The sequence below is a fragment of the Ovis aries genome, chromosome 14 (assembly GCF_016772045.2).
Source record: "Ovis aries strain OAR_USU_Benz2616 breed Rambouillet chromosome 14, ARS-UI_Ramb_v3.0, whole genome shotgun sequence".
NCBI lineage: Eukaryota > Metazoa > Chordata > Mammalia > Artiodactyla > Bovidae > Ovis > Ovis aries.
Genome location: NC_056067.1, coordinates 3,484,171 through 3,506,571, shown reverse-complemented (window position 1 = coordinate 3,506,571; position 22,401 = coordinate 3,484,171).

The window sequence follows — 22,401 nt, the reverse complement described above, 5'->3', positions numbered from 1 at the left end:
GTATAACAAAAAACCCAAAGAAACTAATCGTGTGTCTACTGGATAGCTGTGACAGAGTCAGTGTTGAGAGCTTGTGCCAAAGAAATAAATTATGCACTAAAGCTATTCCTCTTGTTCCACTCCATGGACAGAAGGACCCGTTTATATTATCCTATAAAAAGCATACTGTGGCTGGGAACAAACAATATTCTTACATATGTTCCCTAAAAGGCTCAGCATGGTTCTTTTTTCATAAAATCAAATTCTCTCCAGCAAATTAATGAAATACGACAAAAAGAATATCATCAGGAATAAAAATTATGCTGACTGAATCTGTCACTCTGATTGCTGTAGATGGCAAATGTTAAACTCTCCGAAGGAAACTTGACAAGATTAAATGTTACCAGAAATAACTTAGGCAAACTAAGCTGGGTTTCTGCATGTCTTACAAAAGCATCCACTCCCAAGTGAAATGTCGAGCCAGTCTGGTTCCCATATTCTGGAACATTTTTCTCCCTTTTCAACAATGTGTGCTCAGAATCCTCTTCTCTCAGCCACCTTGCCTAAGTGCTAATTCATCTTATTGCCTTAATGTGAACTTTTCCACTGAGAGCTGCATGGCTTTGCCTTACTTAAAAAAATTTTTTTTTTTTACTTTTTAAATTATTTTGGTCATGTCTCATGGTATATGTGGGAATTTAATCCCTGACCAGGGGTCGAAATCATGCCCCTTACAATGAAAGTGCAGGTTCTTAACCACTGGATCACCAGGAAGGCCTCCCTTTACTCTTTTTAAATGAAAAACCTCTTTTGCAATAAAGACTGCATTCTCAAATGACTGGAATGCTGATAATGAACAGATAAACATTTTCGCTATACTTCTCTTTGGAATAAAAATAATAGTTGACAATTCTAAAACTATTAATTTGATTAGAAACATATTTATTATTAGTAATGAGTATTTTTTTGACCACCCTAAGCAAGTTTATATCATGTGTTAAATAAGTACATGGAAAAAAACCCAGATTATTAGATGTATTTATTTTTTTAAGATTATATATTAATTCAGGGTTATCAGAAAAAGGAAATAATGTAGAGTTTGTTTTTTCACATTCAAATTATCTGTTTCACTGGGGTTGACATTTAGGTCTCAAGTTAAAATATTGTTTTTTCAACTGAATTATCTGCAGGTAATAATTTGTGCATAACTGAGAAAAGTCCTCAGCAGTAGGACTAATGCTCCTGTATAGATTTTCTAAAAAGTGGATCTGGCCTATCTTTATGTCTGTGTCTCTTCCCATGTAGCAGAGTCTTACACACAGTAGGGCAGCCAGCTGTTGGATGAATGAATGGTTGAATGAACGCAATAGGCTTAAGCCCCCTTGACAGTCCGTGCTCCAAACTAAATATTCTGTCCTCTGTCATTTGGTGAGTACCTCGTTTGCCAGTGTAGACAATCAAGGTTGAGTGGCAATGGCTTAGTCGCTAAGTTGTGGCCAACTCTTACAACCCCATTGACTGTAACCCACCAGCCTCCTGTCCATAGGGTTTTCCAGGCAAGAATACTGGAGTGGGTTGCTGTTTGCTTCTCCAGGGGATCTTCCCAATACAGGGATCGAACCCAGATCTCCTGCACTGAAGGCAGATTCTTTTCTGACTGACCTACCAGGGAAGCATATCCTTTCATTCAGAGAAGTAATATAGAAACTTACTTTAAAAATTACTATATTGCAGTTTTACCTAGAAGGACTATGGATAACGTTTTTTTTAATGTTCATTCCACTGTTTCTTGAGCCTAAGCATCCATACCAAAAACAAACTTGAAAAAGGTATGATATCCTTTGCTGCAGCAATATGGTGGGAATTGCGCTATAATGACATGAGTTCTCTTTTCCATTTGGAGTATGTCAGTAAAATGAACAGAGAAGGATTGCTCATAATTGAGATTAAAAATGTACTTTTCTAGGTGAGGATGTGGATTGGGCAGACATTGCCAGAAAAATTACCTTTGAGGCAAGGATTTTCAACAAATCGGTCAAAGTACCTTTAAACTGAGTGATTGCTTCCTTTGTGGTTTCCTTGACTGTGGACTAAGAATTACGAGCTGTCCTGAGGTTCCCAGGGGTGGTAGCAGAAGTGCTGGGTGGAGGGCTGGTGCTGATACTACGCCCTGGTCCTGGTACAAGGTCAGTGAGACTCCCTAGCATCCAAACACAGATGGTGGGTGCCTAGGGGTCTCTATCACGTGAGTAACATGGCAGTCTGGCAGCCCCAAGAAAGATGGTCTTTGTCAGTCTCTCTGGTCTCAGCTGCCTTCTGCACTCTCCTCTCTCCCTGCTGTGATGAGCACAGCCTGGCTTCAGTGTTGAAGGGAAGCAGCAGCCTGACGCGAGCTCCCCTGCAGGTCACTAGATTCTCGAGAGCCGCTTAGCCTCCTGCATCTCCTTCGCCACTCTAGCTGTTTAAGATCTGACATGTGACTGTTCACTCTCCTAAAATGGGTACCTCTCCTCATCTTTGACATACCCCCTGAGATGCCAGCTGAGTATGTTGGAAAAAAAGGGTCGTACACTTCCAAATGGCAGTTTTCCTCTCAAATAAATACATCATTTACAAATGAAGGAACAAATGAAATGCCATCAGGTACTTCACCACCTCTGCACGCCTCACCAGCAGGCTGGCCCATGCCTGGATACTCCACACATACAGGGAAGCCTTGTGGTCTGAACCCTTGTGCCCACCAGGCCCACCTCGGACCTGCCTCTATGGAAGTCTTTCATCCTCACTCCCCAGGCAGGTAAGATGATTTGGAACAAGATGGGAAACACTGATGGACTTCTCGGTGTTAGAGGTAGGGGGTTAAATAAAGGAGTTAAAGATAGTGTCCAAATGTGATATTGTGGTTAATAAGAAATACATGTTGGGTCTTTGCCCCAGGCCCTGGCACCTGAGCTCTTAAAACCTTTGTAATTTCCAGAGTGATACGGGTGGAAGGAGCATCTCTTGTTACTCATAATAGGCCCCTTTCACACAGACCTGAGTGTGTTCATGAGATGACTGGTGGCAAGATGCTCCTGAGAGCATCAGGGTGAGGACTGGCTCCCAGAGGAACCAACCATTTGATTAGAGGGTGTGGACTTTCAGCTCCACCCCCAAACCCTGGGGAGGGGAGAGGGACAGAGGATTGGATTGATCACAAAGGGTCAGTGACTTAATCAGTCAAGCCTACCAAAAACAAACAAACAAATAAAAAATAGCCCAAATGAAGGGGTCTGGAAAGCTGCTCAGTCGCTGAGTGCATCCTTGGGCCAGGAGGGTGGCGCGGGTGTGTGCTTGCTTTGTCACTTGGTTGGGTCCAGTTCTTCGTGACCCCACCGGGCTCCTCTGTGCATGGAATGTTCGAGGCAAGAACACTGGAGTGGGTTGCCATTTCTTCCTTCAAGGGATCTTCCTGACCCAGGGATCAAACCTGCGCCTCCCGCACTGGTAGGCGGATTCTTTACCTCCAGCACCACCTGAGGGTAGCACACCCAGCTCCAAGGGTACAGGAGTCTTGATCTGGGAATCCTTCTGGACGCTTTCATCTCGTTGTTCCTCTGTATCGTTTGTAAAATCCTGTATAATAAACCGGAAAGAGTAAGAACAGATTCCACCTGAGGAGGCGGTCATGGCCATGCCCGATTTGTGGGCACTTCAGACAGAAGTGGTGTCCGAAGGTGGGGGTCAGTCCTGTGGGACTAAGCCCTTAGCCTGTGGGGTCATCACTCACTCCAGGTAGTGTAAGAACCAAATTAAACTGCAGGAGACCCAGTTGGTGTCCTCAGAGAATCAGAGAATTGATTGGTGTGGAAAACCCACACACTTGATGTCATTCGCGTTGTGAGTGGAGAAATCGTTTTCCCACCAGGCCGTCTGAATTAATGTACATTTTTAAAGCATAGTCATTAAGAACACAGACCCTTTTGCCAGACCACTTAACCTCTATGAGCCTCCATTTCCACAACAGCAAAATAGAAATATTAGTACTACCAGGCTCACTGAGTTATGGGAAGGATTCTGATTTAATATTCATAGGTAATTTAGAAATTTCCTGGTCCATAGTTAAGAAATAATGCTTAATTAAGTGAATGAATAAAGTCGAATCCGTTTTTTCCTGTCTTACTTTGTCCTCTGTTTTCTCTCTTTATTTATTTATTTTTTTTGCCTCATGGGTAATTCGTTTTCTATTCCTATTTATACATTTTATCATGAGCCCTTGGACATGGAACTACAGACTGGTTCCAAATAGGAAAAGGAGTACGTCAAGGCTGTATATTGTCACCGTGCTTATTTAACTTATATGCAGAGTACATCATGAGAAACGCTGGGCTGGAAGAAGAACAAGCTGGAATCTAGATTGCCAGGAGAAATATCAATAACCTCAGATATGCAGATGACACCACCCTTATGGCAGAAAGTGAAGAGGAAATAAAAAGCCTCTTGATGAACGTGAAAGAGGAGCGTGAAAAAGTGGGCATAAAGCTCAACATTCAGTAAATGAAGATCATGGCATCCGGTCCCATCACTTCATGGGAAATAGATGGGGAAACAGTGGAAACAGTGTCAGACTTTATTTGGGGGGGGGGGCTCCAAAATCACTGCAGATGGTGACTGCAGCCATGAAATTAAAAGACGCTTACTCCTTGGAAGGAAAGTTATGACTAACCTATATAGCCTATTAAAAAGCAGAGACATTACTTTGCCAACAAAGGTCCGTCTAGTAAAGGCTATGGTTTTTCCAGTGGTCATGTATGGATGTGAGAGTTGGACTGTGAAGAAAGCTGAACACTGAAGAATTGATGCTTTTGAACTGTGGTATTGGAGAAGACTCTTGAGAGTCCCTTGGACTGCAAGGAGATCCAACCAGTCCATTCTAAAGGAGATCAGCCCTGGGTGTTCTTTGGAAGGACTGATGCTAAAGCTGAAACTCCAGTATTTTGGCCACCTCTTGTGAAGAGTTGACTCATTGGAAAAGACCGTGATGCTGGGAGGGATTGGGGGCAGGAGGAGAAGGAGGCGACAGAGGATGAGATGGCTGGATGGCATCACTGACTTGATGGACATGAGTTTGGATGAACTCTGGGAGTTGGTGATGGACAGGGAGGCCTGGCATGCTGCAGTTCACGGGGTTGCAAAGAGTCGGACATGACTGAGCGACTGAACTGAACTAATGTTCAGCTAATATCTTTATTATATTTCACTTTGATTTCCATGAAGGGCTAAATAATAGCAAAAAAGAGAACACCAGAAACCAAACAAAATTTGCTATTGAAATATTCCTACTAAAGGGTACAACAGAAAATGTTTATTCATTGAGTTGAGAAGACCACTGTTTATATATTATTTCTTCATAATTTTTTTCCATTATAAGCATAAAGAGGAACATCATGCTCTGAGAAAGGAATTAGCATGCATTTTTCTCTGCTACTGACAAATAGCTCATATGATGTCACTTACCTGAAACAACCATGTATTCTATCTGCATCAGTGATTTTCAACCGGGGCAATTTTGTGCATCCTCCTTCCCACAAAAGGGATGTTTGGCAGTGTCTGGAGACACTTTTGGTTTGGTGTAATTAGGGAAAATGTACAACTGGCATCTAGTGGGTAGAGGCTTGGGATGCTGCTAAATATCCTACAATTCTCAGAACAGTTCCCCATGAAAAAGCATTATCCACCCTAAACTATCAGTAGTACCAAGGTTGAGAGTCTCTGATTTATATAAGGTCCACATAATTTGTGTTTACTCCTTGTCTGTTCTGAATAGATTTATCCAGTTTTGATGGCTGCCTTTTAAAAAATTTTTGATGGCCGTCTTTACAAAATATGTTCTGATTGAACATAACTTGAACTAAAAATGCTTGAATTATGGTCATGATAATTTTGACTCTCAGAATGCTAATGGCCTAGTTTGACGTCAGTCTAGCTCTCGTCTAGTTCTGTCTTCATCCTTTCATTAAGTGTGAGTTGGTATCTTGAGTTGTAGATTCTCATCTGCTGTGTGCCCTCTAAGCAGCGATCCCATTTGGTTCACATCACATAGACACACATGTTTGCGTGGCTGGAGGGCCTTGCAAGACTTGATTTGCTGAATGTACTGTCTGAAATGTCGAGGCAATAAATACTCTCAAAAGGCAAATGTTTAAAATGCTTTTTATAAACACTGATTGTTTATAACAGTAATCATTCTCTAACGCTATTTATTGAGACATTTGAGCTGTTGTGGTGACGTAAGATGAAGAGAGAGGACACTGGGAATGTACTCTCAGGGTCAGGGTCATCTGTGAAATCTTCATGAGGGTCTGCTCCTGGAGGCAGCCCTGAGACAGGGCGGCGTGTTTCCATGGTCTCCCAGAGCTTACTTAGTTTCACTAAAGCATCCCAAGCCTCGGGCACCCTTTGTTCTCTGTCTCCTTCTAAGATCAGTGTCTAAGAGATGAAGCAGTATGTTAGTAGTGGGAAGACAGAGAAGGCATCAGAATTTTATCGATGACAGTAGAATTGGGGAGACTGATCGGCCTTAAAGCTAATCAAATGACTCTTAGCATTTCGTAAATGAGGAAAATGAGATCAATCTACCCTTTCTTTCAGTTAAAATTTAGTAGTGCCTTCCTTGTCTCATTTTGAAATAATTTTCCAAATTGTAAGAGAAGCCAGTTAAGGATTTTAAACAAGGGGTGAAGAGGGGTGGAGACCAGATTTTCATTTTCAAAGATTACCGGGACAACAGTAGAAAGAAAAATGGGAAGTGGCCAGGATTATCGAAAGCAAGGAGACCTGGTGTAAGCTCATTAGCGCAACCCAAATATGAGATGATGGAGCCTGACGTAGCTTGAGTGGAAAAGAGAAATGAACTGGAGAGTTAATGCAGGATTAGATTTTATAGGGCTTAACAATAAATCAGATGTAGAAGGTGGAGAATGGGATATGAGGAGAGGTCGAAGGCACTGCCAAGAGGCTGAGATTAGCTGAAGAGGTGAGTCACGGTGCTACTCGTTAAACACTAGAAATCCAGGCTTCCCGGGCGGCTCAGTGGAAAGACTCTGTGTGCTGATGCAGGAGACACAGGTTTGTGTCCTGACCTGGGAAGATCCCACATGCCGCAGAGCTAAGCCCGTGCTCCCAAGCAAGAGAAGCCCCCACAGTGAGAAGCCCACGCTCTCCACAACTAGAGAGAAGCTCAAGAAGCACAGCCGAAAAAATAAATAAAACTATTTTTTTTAAGCCGCTAGAAATCAGAGTCAGCCTAAGGACTCGGAGGAAAGTGACAGGTTGAATGGAGACGTGATGTAGAAGTGACAGCAGACCCCCAGCAGAGGTAATAAACAGTCCAGCGAACAGCTCTGCGGCTTAGCTGAGATGTCAGGGATACAAACAGAGTCCGGTGTGCTCTGCTCAGCTCAGAAGCAGCCCACGTCTGAGTCTTCCCTGGTCACGGCCACCCAGATCCCATGCCGCATTGTGGCATTGTCTGAGCGGAGCCGGAACGTTTGCTCAGCTTGGGCTGAAGTGCCTGGCGACGCTGGCACAGGAGGTCTGGCAGCTGCTGGGGTCGGGCGTTCTCTGTCTCCGTGTGAACCTCCTCACAGGCAGAGTCCAGCTTCTCCAGCCTTTTTCTCTTGTCTCCATGGTCCTCTCAGCAGTCACACGGGCTTATCTTCTCTGTGTAGGGCTGTGTAGGACTAGGGTGCCCGGTCTGTGGTTGGACCTGCTCACTCCCCAGCTCTAGTGTCCACTGATGAAATCTCCCTTGCCCTCTCCATCTACTCCAGGGGCAAAGGTCCTGCTGTTGTTCAGTTGCTAAGCCGTGTCTGACTCTGGGACCCCATGGATTGCAGCACGCCAGGCTTCGCTGTCCTCCACTAGCTCCTGGAGTTTGCTCAGATTCGTGTCTATTGAACTGATGATACTGTCTAACTATCTCATCCTCCTTTTGCCTTCAATCTTTCCCAGCATTGGGGTCTTTTCCAGTGAGTCGGCTCTTCGCATCAGGTGGCCCGAAGTATTGGAGCTTCAGCATCAGTCCTTCCAATGAATATTTGGGATTGATTTCCTTTACAATTGACTGGTTTGATCTCCATAAGAACCCCATTAGAGGTCCTGACCCAATTACTTTTCTTCTCTTCCTGCTCAAAGACGTGTGGGTCTTTCTTACAGCCTTAATTTTACAGATCTGCCAGTTTCTAGTTAGTTTTCAGTGAGAATTTTTCCCCATGTGGATGTGTTTTTGATGCGTTTGTAGGGGAGGGGAGCCCCACATGCTCCTACTCCCATATCTTAATCTCCGCCCTGAAGTAACTATTTTATAGTCAACAACTGTGTCACGTTTTATCTAGTTTCACAACTGTTTCATTCATTATATGTTCTTGTAATTGTTTGTATTTGTAGTTTATCATTAATATAATCCATTTTATTGCAGCAGTGCTCAAGTTTTTAAAAGAGAAAACAAATCACTTGACAGGATAGATACTGTCATGCTATTTATTCACGGTTATTCTGAGGCAGTCTTGGAGGGCAAGAAGGGAAGTAGGGTTGGGCAGAAGGTGGAAGGTTGCTCTTCAGTCTGACTCTAATCTACTTGGAAAGGAGAACCTCAACTCATGTAAAACTTACGGCATCTGCATGAACAGAAATCAATCAAATTGATTTTTGAGGGACTTGTTCCTTTGCTGCCATTTAAAAATTCAATACCATGTAATGCTCTAGGATAAGGGCACTACAAAGATCAACTGAAAAAAAAAAATAAAGTTTTACTTAATGCATGAAGATCACACATTGGCAGGAGGCTTTATTTGTACGACTTTTCCGTGAAATTTGAAGTTTCTGTTTAATTACAAATCTATAATATGCAAGTAGGCATTGTGCTTTCCAGCTCTAAGAAATCCATTCTTCCACTGATGTGTGAAGGATTTAAATGGCCTTCAACTCTCCACACTAATAGATTTTCTCTTCTTCCCTCTTGAATCTGTAGCATATATTGCTGTTGCCCAAAGGACTCTGAGCAGTGTTTTCGAGCACATTTAAGAATTAAATATTAAAATTCTACTAAATTATAATGCCGAAGTGATAAAATATCTGTAGTAATTATACCCAGTGCTGCTGCTGCTGCTGCTGCTGCTGCTGCTAAGTTGCTTCAGTCGTGTCCGACTCTGTGCGACCCCACAGACGGCAGCCCACCAGGCTCCCCTGTCCCTGGGATTCTCCAGGCAAGAACACTGGAGTGGGTTGCCATTTCCTTCTCCAATGCATGAAAGTGAAAAGTGAAAGTGAGGTCTCTCAGTCGTGTCCGACTAGTAGCAACCCCATGGACTGCAGCCCACCAGGCTCCTCTGTCCATGGGATTTCCCAGGCAAGAATACTGGAGTGGGCGCCATTGTGGATTATGACAATAGAACGTTGTTTATTCCATTATAAATAAGAAGCATCAGTCACTAAAATTTGCATGTAGAAGTTTTTATTCTTTAAAAACTGTTTGCTGACAAGTGGTAGTATTCTTCTAAAAGTCAACTGTAGTGTTCAAATTGTGCTGATCATAATTTCAGATTTATTACTAAGTCACCATTAAGTGCCAGTGTTTTATGGTTTTTAAATTGGGGTTTTAAACATAAACACAGATGTATGTATAATGTATGTGTATATATGTAGTCAGTTGATAAAACTAAAAGCGTCACTTGACTGTTATTGTGTAATTAGCAACATCAAGTGAATATAAAGATGAATTCAAATGGAAGACTGATTCTTACATAAGGCTATGCATCATCTAGATCCTAGCTAGGGATTCTTATCTGTTTTCAAAATCTCTTTAGTGTGACGACTTTAGTCATTTCGAGAGAATTAAGAGTTCAGCACCCTTAGGCTTCTGCTGGCAGGACTGGAAGAGTGGAGGTGGCCACATGTGCAAGAAAAGGGCACACCCTGCAAGAGCACCCCTCCCATCTCTCCAGGCTGACGCCGTGGGCCTCTGTCCTTGGTGTCACCCTCCATCTCTCCAGGCTGACGCCGTGGGCCTCTGTCCTGGTGTCACCCTCCATCTCTCCAGGCTGACGCCGTGGGCCTCTGTCCTTGGTGTCACCCTCCATCTCTCCAGGCTGACATCGTGTGCCTCTGTCCTTGGTGTCACCCTCCATCTCTCCAGGCTGACATCGTGTGCCTCTGTCCTTGGAGTCACCCACCATCTCTCCAGGCTGACACCGTGGGCCTCTTGTCTTTGGTGTCAACCACCATCTCTCCAGGCTGATACCTTGGGCCCCTTGTCCTTGGAGTCACCCACCATCTCTTGAAGCTGACACTGTGGGCCTCTTGTCTTTGGGGTCACCCACCATCTCTCCAGGCTGACACCATGTGCCTCTTGTCCTTGGAGTCACCCTCCATCTCTCCAGGCTGACACTGTGGGCCCCTTGTCCTTGGAGTCACTCACCATCTCTCCAGGCTGACACCGTGGGCCCCTTGTTCTTGGAGTCACTCACCATCTCTCCAGGCTGACACCGTGGGCCCCTTGTTCTTGGTGTTAGCTAGGCGAACTGATTCAGTACCCACCCTCTTACTGGGCAAGACGTGATTCTCCTCTTCATGAAAGAAATCCACTGCCCAGAACTGTGTTAACCAAACATCTCATGCCCTCCCACCCCCCACCCCAACCCTGTGGGGCCTGATTTTTTTTTTTTTTTTTTCATTTCTAGAATTTGTCCATCCAACATTTGTTACCTTAACCCTAGGAAAACAGAATGATTTCCTGGAGGAGGACATGCCAACCCACTCAAATATTCTTTCCTGAAAAATCTCATGGATAGAGGAGCCTGGAAATCTACAGTCCATGGGGTTGCAGAAGAGCTGGACACACTGAGAGACTGAGTACGTACAGTGCACACAAGAGTGATAGCAGGGAGGAAGAGAGGAAATGCACAAATGCACTCTAATGTGTTGACCTTTGATGGGAAGCCAGCACCATGCAAGGCATGCAGCATACTTTAAGTCTATGATCAGATTCAGTCTTCATAAAAACTTGAAAACTAAAGCTGCAAAAAACAAATTAGCTTCTCTTGTTTCTATAGCTGATATGGGGGCAAAGGAAACACAAACCCTGGAGCATCTGGCACAAAATCCCATGTTTTGCAAATTGCATTCTTTTACCAAACCTCAATTATGCTTTTGAACTGTGGTGTTGGAGAAGACTCTTGAGAGTCCCTTGGACTGCAAGGAGATCAAACCAGTCAATCCTAAAGGAAATCATTCCTGAGTAACTATTGGAAGGACTGATGCTGAAGCTCCACCTTTGGCCACCTGATGCAAAGAGCCAACTCATTGGAAAAGATCCTGATGCTGGGAAAGATTGAAGGCAGGAGCAGAAGGGGACGACAGAGGATGAGATGGTTGGATGGCATCACCGACTCAACAGACATGAGTTTGAATAAACCCCAGGAGTTGGTGATGGACAGGGAAGCCTGCCGTGCTGCAGTCCATGGGGTCACAGAGTCAAACGCAGACTGAGTGACTGAACTGAATCAGAACCTCAATTGCTTTTTTATGTACACTAAATTTGAGGGAAAGCCCTCATCTCTTTGTCCCAAAGATTTTTGCATGAACGTAATCAGGATTTGAATAGTTAGAGCTAAGCCCCAGCTTTCTCCAAGCGTGGAGTCATGAGCACTGCTGGTAAGTGTTTAACATGGCAGACAGCCCCTTCTGTCAACTGTGAGCTGCTTCAACTAAACCGCTCCTTCCCCCGTGAGGCCATCCTCATCTCTGCATGCTGTGTAGCTTTATCCCTCAGGGGGGCTTCTGACTTTGGACCTTCAAGCCATTTGCACTGATGCTACCTCTTCTGCCAGTTTGCAAAGGATTTTGGCCCTAGTTTCTGTCTTGATTAGCTCAGGAATGACAGCACCACGTGATGGATGCTGTCTTTGTGTTTGTCTGGGAAGCTTTTTCTCTCCCTGTGTCTCAAACTCATTATGAGGATTATGCTCACCCAGGCTTTTGGCAGAGGTTCCATGATACCCATTGGATTATAGAACTTGCTTTCTGCAATTATTCCCTGAAAAGAAGGCAATATATATATATATATATATTTTTTTTTTTTTCTTATAGCCCTTTCCTAAAATTCCAGGTGAAATGCTTTGTTTGCTTTTTGCCAACTTACTTGAATTTATGAATTCAACCCAAGCTCAGTATACAGTTTTAACTTGGGTAGTCCTCATTTTCCAGAATTTTATCAGTCATTTGTCTTAGATGATTTTATAGCTAATTTGTTGTTGCTGTCTCACGTAGACATCAACAGGTGCCTGGAAACACTTTACTAAAATTAAAAACTAGTGATTGGTACCATCAGTGTTCTTGGTAAAATAAAAGTAGATATGCAGAATAGTATAAAGTCAATCATGGAGTACTATGGTAGCAGTGATTTTATTTCTGAGATCTCAAATCATTCCTGAGTAACTATTGGAAGGACTGATGCTGAAGCTCCAATACTTTGGCCTAAGCTAAATATTTCCTTAAAAAGTAGGTATCAATAATTCCAGATAGGAAAAAAACTTAATTGAGGTGGTTTTATCAGAATATTGTAGGCAAGTGTTCTAGCCTGGCTTTAGGATGTTAATGTCCATATCCTTTGAGAATTTCTAAATACATTGGTAAAAAGGTGTATATATATGTGTGTGTGTATATGTATCTTAAGAGATTCCAAAAACATGTATACATATATGTATTTATGTATGCATATGTATGTATGTATGTATATGATATTTAGAGTGATTGAAAAATTTCTTATCTTGATTGGTGTGATTGGTGGTTAATCATGTATCTACACATACCAAATGTATCAAATTATACATTTTGTAAGATCCATGCATTTTGCTAATGGAAATTTTACCTGAGAGGAAAATATTGGTAAAATATGTCTATTAAGGTACATTTAGAGAAGTCTGAAAAATATTTTATGGTCTACAAGGAGGAACTGAGGCAGCTGTTTTAGTCATCTTACTTCCTTTTCCTTGCACTCACAAACCATTTGAATGAGAACCTCCATCTTTTGTTTCATTTCCCCCTGCACCTGCTCCTTCCCATCTTGAAATCTCACTTATGTCCACATGTGCTTAGAACTTTATCTGTCATTGGCAGCATAAGAATTGCCCTTCAAACACATCAGTATTTTAGTCCCAGAACCTTGTGTGAGTGTGTTACCTTCCATGACAGAAGAGACTTGAAATGTGATTGGGTTAAGGGCCTTGAGGTCAGGAGATGGTCCTGGGTTTATCTACACAGGCCCAGTCTGACCACAAAGGTCCTTAAAAGGGGAAGGGAGAGATAAGAGAGAGTGAGAGAGGACATGACCACTGAATCAGAGTTCAGAATGATGCAGTTACTGGCTTAAAAATGAAGGGGACTGTGAGTCAAGCAAGGCAACAGCTGCTAGATTCAGAAGACGAGGAACGTGTTCTCCCCTGGGAGATTCTTCACAGCCTCCAGAAGGACCACAACTCTGCAAGTACCTTGATTTTAGCCCAGTGAGACCCATTTTAGATTTCTGCTCTTCAGAATTATTAGGTGATTCATGAGTGGAGTGACTGCATTCGTGGTGATGCTACAGCAGCACCTGGAAACTGATGCATTGTCTTAAGCTTTAAAACTCCCTCTCGTCCTCGAAACTATGACAGTGTGAGCTTCACCTTTACCTCTTCATACCCTCCATCTCCTTATAAAATTTTTCTCTTAAGAGAAGGATTTTTTTAAGCCTCTAGAAATCTAATTGTGGATGATTTAATGTCTCTTTAAATACAGCATTCCAAGTCTTAACTTGTTATATTATTTCTCAAATTAGGACTTCTCCAGGTCTTCATTTTTCTATAAGTGGTGTGGCTCTTTCCCAGACATTATGGTCAGGACACACAGCAGAGCACATGTGGCCTTCTTTACTGGTAACAGTCCCCTTGAGGGTCATCATGTGCGGTCACTTGTGGGGAGAAGAGTAATCTGTAGAAAAGGATATTTGTCGGTATTATATGGGGTAAACAGAGAGGAATAGTCATCACTTAATAACTCTTAGCATTATTATTTTTTTGCACACATCCTAGTCCGTCTGCAAAATAGATTTCTAGAAGTAGCCTGTTCTAAATATGCAAATAATATGGAGATCTGGAAATTGCCTAGTGATTTGCATTACTCAGTTCCCAGGCATTATTTTATAAAATGTTTGTATGATTATGCCATAATTTTATTGCCAGATTATGTGTGCAAAATAAATTTGTATCTCCCCAAAGGATTTCAGAGAGAGATTCTGTGTACTAAAGAATTTCTTTCTTTTCTTCAGTAACATTTTAAAATAAATCACTCAAATGAGTATCTGCTGCATAATGTAGGGATTTTTCCTTTTTTTTTTTTTTTTTTAGCTTTTTATGTCTTTTCCACAAACCATGCTTGGATAGATACTTTAAAAAGATTTCAACAGTTGAAAAGTACACAGAGCAAAATGGGAAAGGAGCATTTGCCATCCTCGCCTGTGATGATGTCAGCATAATGCTGGGGTGTCTGAGGAGTATTGTTAAAGAAATTGTTAAAGAAATAAAAGCTTCTGAAGCTGTTAATTAGACTTATTCTCTCATTTCTTCACTGATTTCTTTATTTATTTTTATTCAAGGTCATGCTCAAAGTCCTAGCCTACTTGGCTGCTAATTTTAGTCTTCTATTTTATTGCAGCAAGAATATTTAACAAGAAAGCTACCCTCATAAATTTTTCAATGTAAAATACAGTATTGTTGGCTATAGAAACAGTGTTGTGCAGTGGCTCCCTCTAAGGATACATCTTGCATGCTTGAGATTTTATTCCCATTGATGAGCAAGTCCCCATTTCTTCCTCCCCCCAGCCCCAGATAACCACCATTCTCTGTTTCTGTGAGTTTGACTATTTCAGTTTCCTCACAGGAGTGGAGTCATGCAGGGTTTGTCCTTCTGACACTGGCTCTTTTCACTGAGCATAATGCAACCCCCCCCCCCCCACCAAATTCATCCATGTTACTGCAGATGGCAGGATTTCGCTGGTTTTTAAGGCTAAATAATTTTCTGTTATATGTATATACCGCATTTTATCTGTTCATTTGTCAAAGGATATTTGGGTTGTTTCCACATCTTGGCTACTGTGAATAGTGTTTCCATTGAACATGAGAGCGTGTGAATATCTTTTCAAAATGCTGACATCAATTCATATTGATGAGTAGCACAGGAGTATGACTGCTGGATCATAAAATAATTCTGTTTATAACTTTCAAAGAAATATCTGTACTGTATTCTATAGTGGCATTGGTCTTGACAATGATTTTCATGGATATGACAACCAAAACATGGGCAACGAAACCAAAAATAGACAAGGGGGAACTTCATCAAACTAAAGGGCATAGCTAGTGAAAAGCAAAGCTACTGGATGGGAGAAAATATTGGCCAACTATGTATCAGAAAAGGGATTAATTTCCAAAATATAAGGAACCTTTACAACTCAATAGCAAAAAGAAAGCCCTCAGAAGTTAATTTTAAAATGAGCTGATTTATAACCTGATTAAAACATGAACCTCATTAAAAAGTGAGAGACATGAGTAGACACTCTCCAGAGTGTCACAAATGGCCAACAAGTATATGAAAAGATGCTCAGTATCACCAACCCTCAGGGAAATGCAAATCAAAACCGCAGTGAGCTGTCAACTCACACCTGTTAGGATGGTTATTATAAAACAAACAAAGACAGCAAGTACTGACCAGGGTTTGGAGAAACTGGGACCCTTACAATTTTAGTCTACAGTGTAGGCTACCAAGATTGTGGCTTGTTGGCTGATGGCTGATATTCATGACAATGGATGGCCCATCGGGAAGTTAGTTTTTTCCTGTTATCCTAGTAGTGACAGACGTTGTTCCGTTTTAGTGTCTGAGTGCATCCAGCTTTGGGTTTGTTGGTTGGTTGGTCCTTTTTTCCTGTAATTTATAACTAACAAGATATTTTTTAGTAATTTTGTTTTCTGAATAAAGCAAAACTAGCACAGTATTTCAGGTTAATAATTTGCTCAAATCATCCTGCTTTCAAGAGTGTTCTCAGTATCATTTTTAGCTAGTTGTGTGTTATGCAATTAGAACTGAACTGTTCTAATAAGTGCTGGAATGTCTCTGATGAAACTTATCAGAAAGATTGTGAGAAATATTAGCATATATCTTATAAGATATGTGATAAATAATAGCATAATCAAATCTGGTTCTCTATTTCAGAGTTTTAATCAGGTTTTACCATTTTCTTGCATACTGTGTGAAATGTCAATTCTTTTAAGAAGCTGATGTCCGTAATAATGTGGAATAAGCATTGGAGGAGAACGTCAGAAGTGGGAGGATTTTAGGAAAACTCTGATCTGAGAGCCTGAGTTTGAGAATGAATGGTCCTGGCTGGCTCTTCCTTCAGGCTGACCTGTCACGTGAAAGGAATAAGTGGCTGCAGTGATGGGGTATCCAGAGTCGGGGCAGGGATCTTGCCATCCATCCGTCTCCCATTATCTGTGGGCTGCTGGGAGTCCGCTCTCATGTACTGCTTTACACAGTTCTCACAAAAGTTCAGGGGAAAAGGCTTTGTATCCCCATTCTGAAGTCCTCATTTAAAAAAAAGAATTTTTAATATTGGAATGTAGTTGACTTCCAATGTTGTGTTGAAGTCTCCACCTTTAATGTGAAGACTGAAACTGAAAATCTGTTGCTATTGATTGAACATACATGATTTCCAGCCTCTCCTAACCAAAGTTCACATGTTGAAACCCTAACTCCCAGTGTAATGGTATTCAGAGATGCAGCCTTTGGGAGATAACTGGGGTTAGAACCGTTCATTGAGGGTGAGACCACCATGAAGGGATCAGTGGCCTTATAAGAAGAGAGAGAAATCAAGCTCCTTTTCTTCATGCATTTATCTGGGAAAGGCCATGTGAGGACCTAGTGAGACGGGGTCCATCAGGGCAGGACAGGAAGAGAGCTCTCAGCAGAACATGACCTTGATGGCACCCTGATCTCTGACTTGGAGTCTTCCAGTCTATAATATTCGGTCACATCAGCCTGAGAGCCCAAGTATCTGTCAAATAAATTTCCCAAAGTTGCCAAGATACTGAGTTGAGCTCCCAAAGCAGATAGAACTCTGTGCCAGTCTATCCCTTGGGGCTTAGACGTCAGGCTCTATGAGGCTATTGTAACACTTTCATTGGCTGTCCATCACTACTTAAACTATTACCATGCCATTGTAAACACACACACACACACACACACACACACACACACACACACACACATAATTAAGGCTCACATTTATGGAGTGTTTACTATAACCAGCCACTATGCCTAATATTTTATAAAAGTTGTCTCATTTCAGCTAGTTTTCTGCCTTTTTTTTTTTTTTTTTAACTTTTGGTCTCTTTTTCTTCTCCTGAAAGATGACACTTTACTCTTACCTTCTTCAATAAATTCTCATGTCTGATTCTGGAGAGAAATTACAATAGAGTCCATGGGGAGGAAAAATGAGTCTATTCAAAGGCTACAGATACACAGCTTTATGATTTTCTTATTAATGTATTCTAGGTGGATGTTATAAATTTGTGCAGTGTAATTTTTAAAAAAATTTTTTTAAAGAAACTCTACTCTTTAGCACATTTTGGTGATTACCATGAGCCCTAAACTAGGAGAAATTGGGAAATTTGTGCTTTTAGAGCTTTGTCATTGTTTCAGTGTACGGCCTTGAGTAAATCATTCTCGATGGTCCCCCATTCTGACATCCATCCATGATTCCATCTTAGGAGAGGTTACATGAAACAGTAACATAAGGCGTGTGAGTGCTTGGCTAGCACAGTTGTGTTATAGAATAGCCTCTGGGGAGTACCCTAGTGAATGAAAAGTTTCCATACAGAGGGCAGAGGGTCTGTAGTTGGCTGCTCTTCCTGCCTGTCTTCTGCCTGCACCCATGCTTAGCAGAGAGACCTTAGGCCAACCTGGAAAATATAAGTCACTGGCAAAACAGTCTTTCAACAAGTTCCTAATGAGAGCCTACAGGGAATACAAGACTCATTAAAATGAAGATGAGGCAATCAGAGAGATCTGAACAGGGTCCCTAAGTGAAGCAACTGTAATCCATTGAGGAGATTAGAGATTCATCGGTCTGCTCCATAAACACACACTGGTAATGTGTCAGGACCTGTGTCAGCCGCTGAGGATGGAGCAGGAGAAAAGACACGGCCCCTACAGCTTCTGACCCAGTGCAGGATTCCCCAGCAGTGTTCTGCGAAGCCCTGGGGAATGTTCTCTTGGTATCTATCTGTTGAAGAGAACTTCATAACATGATTCCTGTTGGCTCAACAGTGCTCTAGCTTATACACTGAAACAGAGAGTCCTGAAGGAGGTGAAGTACCATGTTTTAGAAGCATGGGTTGTAGAATCATGTAGATATGGTGTGAATCCCTGTTTTGTATTCCATGTAAAACCTTGGGCAACCCTAAACTTCAGCTTTCTAACCCCACTCAGTGGTGGATAATCCAGTTCCAACCTCATGATTTGGTTAAGAAAATTAAATAAGATATAAAGTATTGGCTATAGCAAAGATATATAATAAATTCTTGGAAATATTTAGCCATTATTAGTATTCTCATAATCATCAGCTGATTAAAATTTTGTAAAAGAGATGAGATAGGAAGAATAGTTCTGACTTAGTTTAGGTTGCCCCAAAAGTCATAATGAGAATTAGTCTCTTTTTTGAAGTCTTTCATCTTTTTCTTTGGACTGGCATAATTTAAATAGCATAGGAATTACATGATATATTAATGTAGATTAAACTCAGCAGCAAAACCATCTGAGCCTCTGTTGAATTCAGCTATGATTATTGGTCTGTTCAAATTTTCTGTATCATTTTGGGTCAAACGGAATATTGTATGTTTTGACAATAAGTTGTCCATTTCTCTCAGTTTCCAAATTTATTATCATGAGTTTATACAAGATGCTTTAATATAAAACATAGATTGTGAGACATGGACTTCAGTTGTTTGTTTGGAAAGATTCTGAGAAACATCACAAGAGATCAGGGAAGTAATATGCAAAAGGGATAGAACTTTTTAAAAAGAAGGAGAAAGGCATTATCAAGCGTGTTACTCCTGCAAGCCACTGGAGCTTAGCCCTGTCGGAAAACTCTGGCATCAGTGCTGAGCACACAGCTCATTTACCCCACTGAAAGCGAAAGGGAGCTGGGGTATGTGTGCCTCCAGCTCTGACTCTCCATCTGTGATCGGTTCCCTGGTACTCATGTCCTGTATCCTGCTGGGGCTCAGTCGTCTCTAGAGACCAGAGAGTCTTCAGAGAATGAGACGTGGCCTTGGAAATTGGAGACTGGTCTGTGGACTAGTGTTCTATGATAAATTACTGCAGAATTAGCAACTCAAAACAGTACCCACTTACTGTCTCACAGGAAAGTCAGAAGTCCAGGCACAATTTGACTCCACTGAATTCTCTGCATAGAGTCTCATAGAGCTTAAAGTGTCAGCCACGATGTGTTCCTTTCTGGAGGTTCTAGAGGGTTTCCCAGCTCGTTCAGGTTGTTGGACAAATTTGGTTTCTTGAAGCTGTAGCACTGAGGTTTCCTTTGCACCTGGAGGCCGCTCACGTTCTTTCTTATGCAGATTCCCACCAGCACTGCGGGGCTAGACCCTCCTTCACTTGCCTTTCTGTTCCATCTCTTGAACTTCAGCTAGAGAAATTTCTCTGCTTCTATTTGATCATGTGATTACATTGGATCCACCCAGATATTCTAGAATAATCTCCCTTTATCAAGGTTCATAGCCTTAATTGCGTTTGCAAACCACCCGCCTCCTTCCCCCCATAGAACATAACATTTGCACAGCTCCCAGGGGTCAGGGGTTTGGGCCCCTTTGGCATCACTTGGTTGGAAGTGAGGAGAATTGATTCCATGATGTTTTAATTATGGAATCTGGGGTGTGATACCTTGAAAGCCACCTCTGTGCCTTTTTTTATGATCAGTATACCCCAAATAGATTTGTACCAAGTGCTCTTTCAAGCAGAAGAGAGAACTGACACACATGTACACATTCCAGCTGATGCTCTGTCCGTGAATGCTTGTCCTGTGTTAGAGGTCACTTGAAGAAATCTGCTGCAGAGCCCTCAGTGACTGAGACAATGTACCACCAAGCTCCTGTGGGGAAGCGCTAAGTAGAAATTGTGTGCTTTTTTAAATTGAGGTATAGTATTTGCAATATTGTGACAGTTTTAGGTGTACAGCAAAGTGATTCATCACTGGTTCAATGGACATGAACTTGGGCAAACTCCAGGAGATGGTGCAGGACAGGAAGGCCTGGCATGCTGCAGCCCAGAGGTCACAAACAGTTGGACATGACTTGGCGACGAAACAGCAACAAAGGTGATTCATGTGTGTGTGTGTGTATATATATATCTTCTTTTTCAGATACTGCTCCATTATAGCTTATGATAAGATATTGAGTACAGTTCCCTGAGCTACACAGCAGATCTTTGTTGTTTTTTCACATATACAATAGTTGTGTTTTAACGCCTCATTTATCCCCTTTGGTAACAAGTTTGTTTCCTGGTGTCTGTGAGTATCTTTCTGTTTTGTAAATTCATTTGCATCTTTTTTTTGATTCTCCATGTAAGTGATATCATATGATATTTGTCTTTCTCTGCCTGACTTCACTTAGTATGATAATCTCTAGGTCCATCCATGTTGCCCCAAATGGCATTATTTCATTCTTTTTATGGGAGAGTAATATTCCATCATATATACACCACACCTTTATCCATTCATCTCTCAGTGCTCATTAAGTTTCCTTCCATGTCTTGGCTATTGTTAACAGTGCTGCTGTGAACAGTGGGGGCATATATCTTTTCAAATTACAGTTTTGGCTGGATATATGCCTGGGAGCAGAAAAGCAAAATGGCCGTCTGGGGAGGCCTTACAAATAGCTGTGAAAAGAAGAGAAGCGAAAAGCAAAGGAGAAAGGGAAAGATATATGCATCGGAATGCTGAGTTCCAAAGAATAGCAAGAAGAGATAAGAAAGTCTTCCTCAGCGATCAATGCAAAGAAATAGAGGAAAAGAACAGAATGGGAAAGAATAGAGATCTCTTCAAGAAAATTAGAGATACCAAGGGAACATTTCATGCAAAGACGGGCTCAATAAAGGACAGAAATGGTATGGACCTAACAGAAGCAGAAGATATTAAGAAGAGGTGGCAAGAATACACGGAAGAACTGTACAAAAAGATCTTCATGACCCGGATAATCACGATGGTGTGATCACTCACCTAGAGCCAGACATCCTGGAATGTGAAGTCAAGTGGGCCTTAGAAAGCATCACTACAAACAAAGCTAGTGGAGGGGATGGAATTCCAGTTGAGCTGTTTCAAATCCTGAAAGATGATGCTGTGAAGGTGCTGCACTCAATATGCCAGCAAATTTGGAAAACTCAGCAGTGGCCACAGGACTGGAAAAGGTCAGTTTTCATTCTAATCCCAAAGAAAGGCAATGCCAAAGAATGTTCAAACTACCGCACAATTGCACTCATCTCACACGCTAGTAAAGTAATGCTCAAAATTCTCCAAGCCAGGCTTCAGCAATACGTGAACTGTGACCTTCCAGGTGTTTAAGCTGGGTTTAGAAAAGGCAGAGGGGAAGGGAAGCAAATTGGTACACCTTTGGAAACAGTTTTGATAGTTTCTTATGAACTACTTTTTAGGGATTTATTACAGGTAAATAGATGTATATGATGAAAATACTGTGAACATAAATGTGTTATTCACATGGCTTTATTCACAATACACTCAAATGGGAATAACACATTCTCCTTCCTTAACAGGAGAGTAATTCTACTCACCAATATGTATGAGTTACTAATATATTCAACAGGAAGGGTGGATTTTAAAAATATTATTCTGAGTAAAAAAAGAAATCTGAATCCAAAAGAATATCTGTTGTATTTTCTATTTATATAAAATTCTAGATCCAACCAAACTAATCTTGTGCAATAAATCTGATTAACAAAAGTTAAAAGAACAATAAAAACATTCACTTAAGAAATAAAAAAAAAAAAAGAAAAAGCAGAGGAACCAGAGATCAAATTCCCAACATCCGCTGGATCATCAAAAAAGCAAGAGAGTTCCAGAAAAACATCTATTTCTGCTTTATTGACTATGCCAAAGCCTTTGACTATGTGGATCACAATAAACTGTGGAAAATTCTGAAAGAGATGGGAATACCAGACCACCTGACCTGCCTCTTGAGAAACCTGTATGCAGGTCAGGAAGCAACAGTTAGAACTGGGCATGGAACAACAGACTGGTTCCAAATAGGAAAAGGAGTCCGTCAAGGC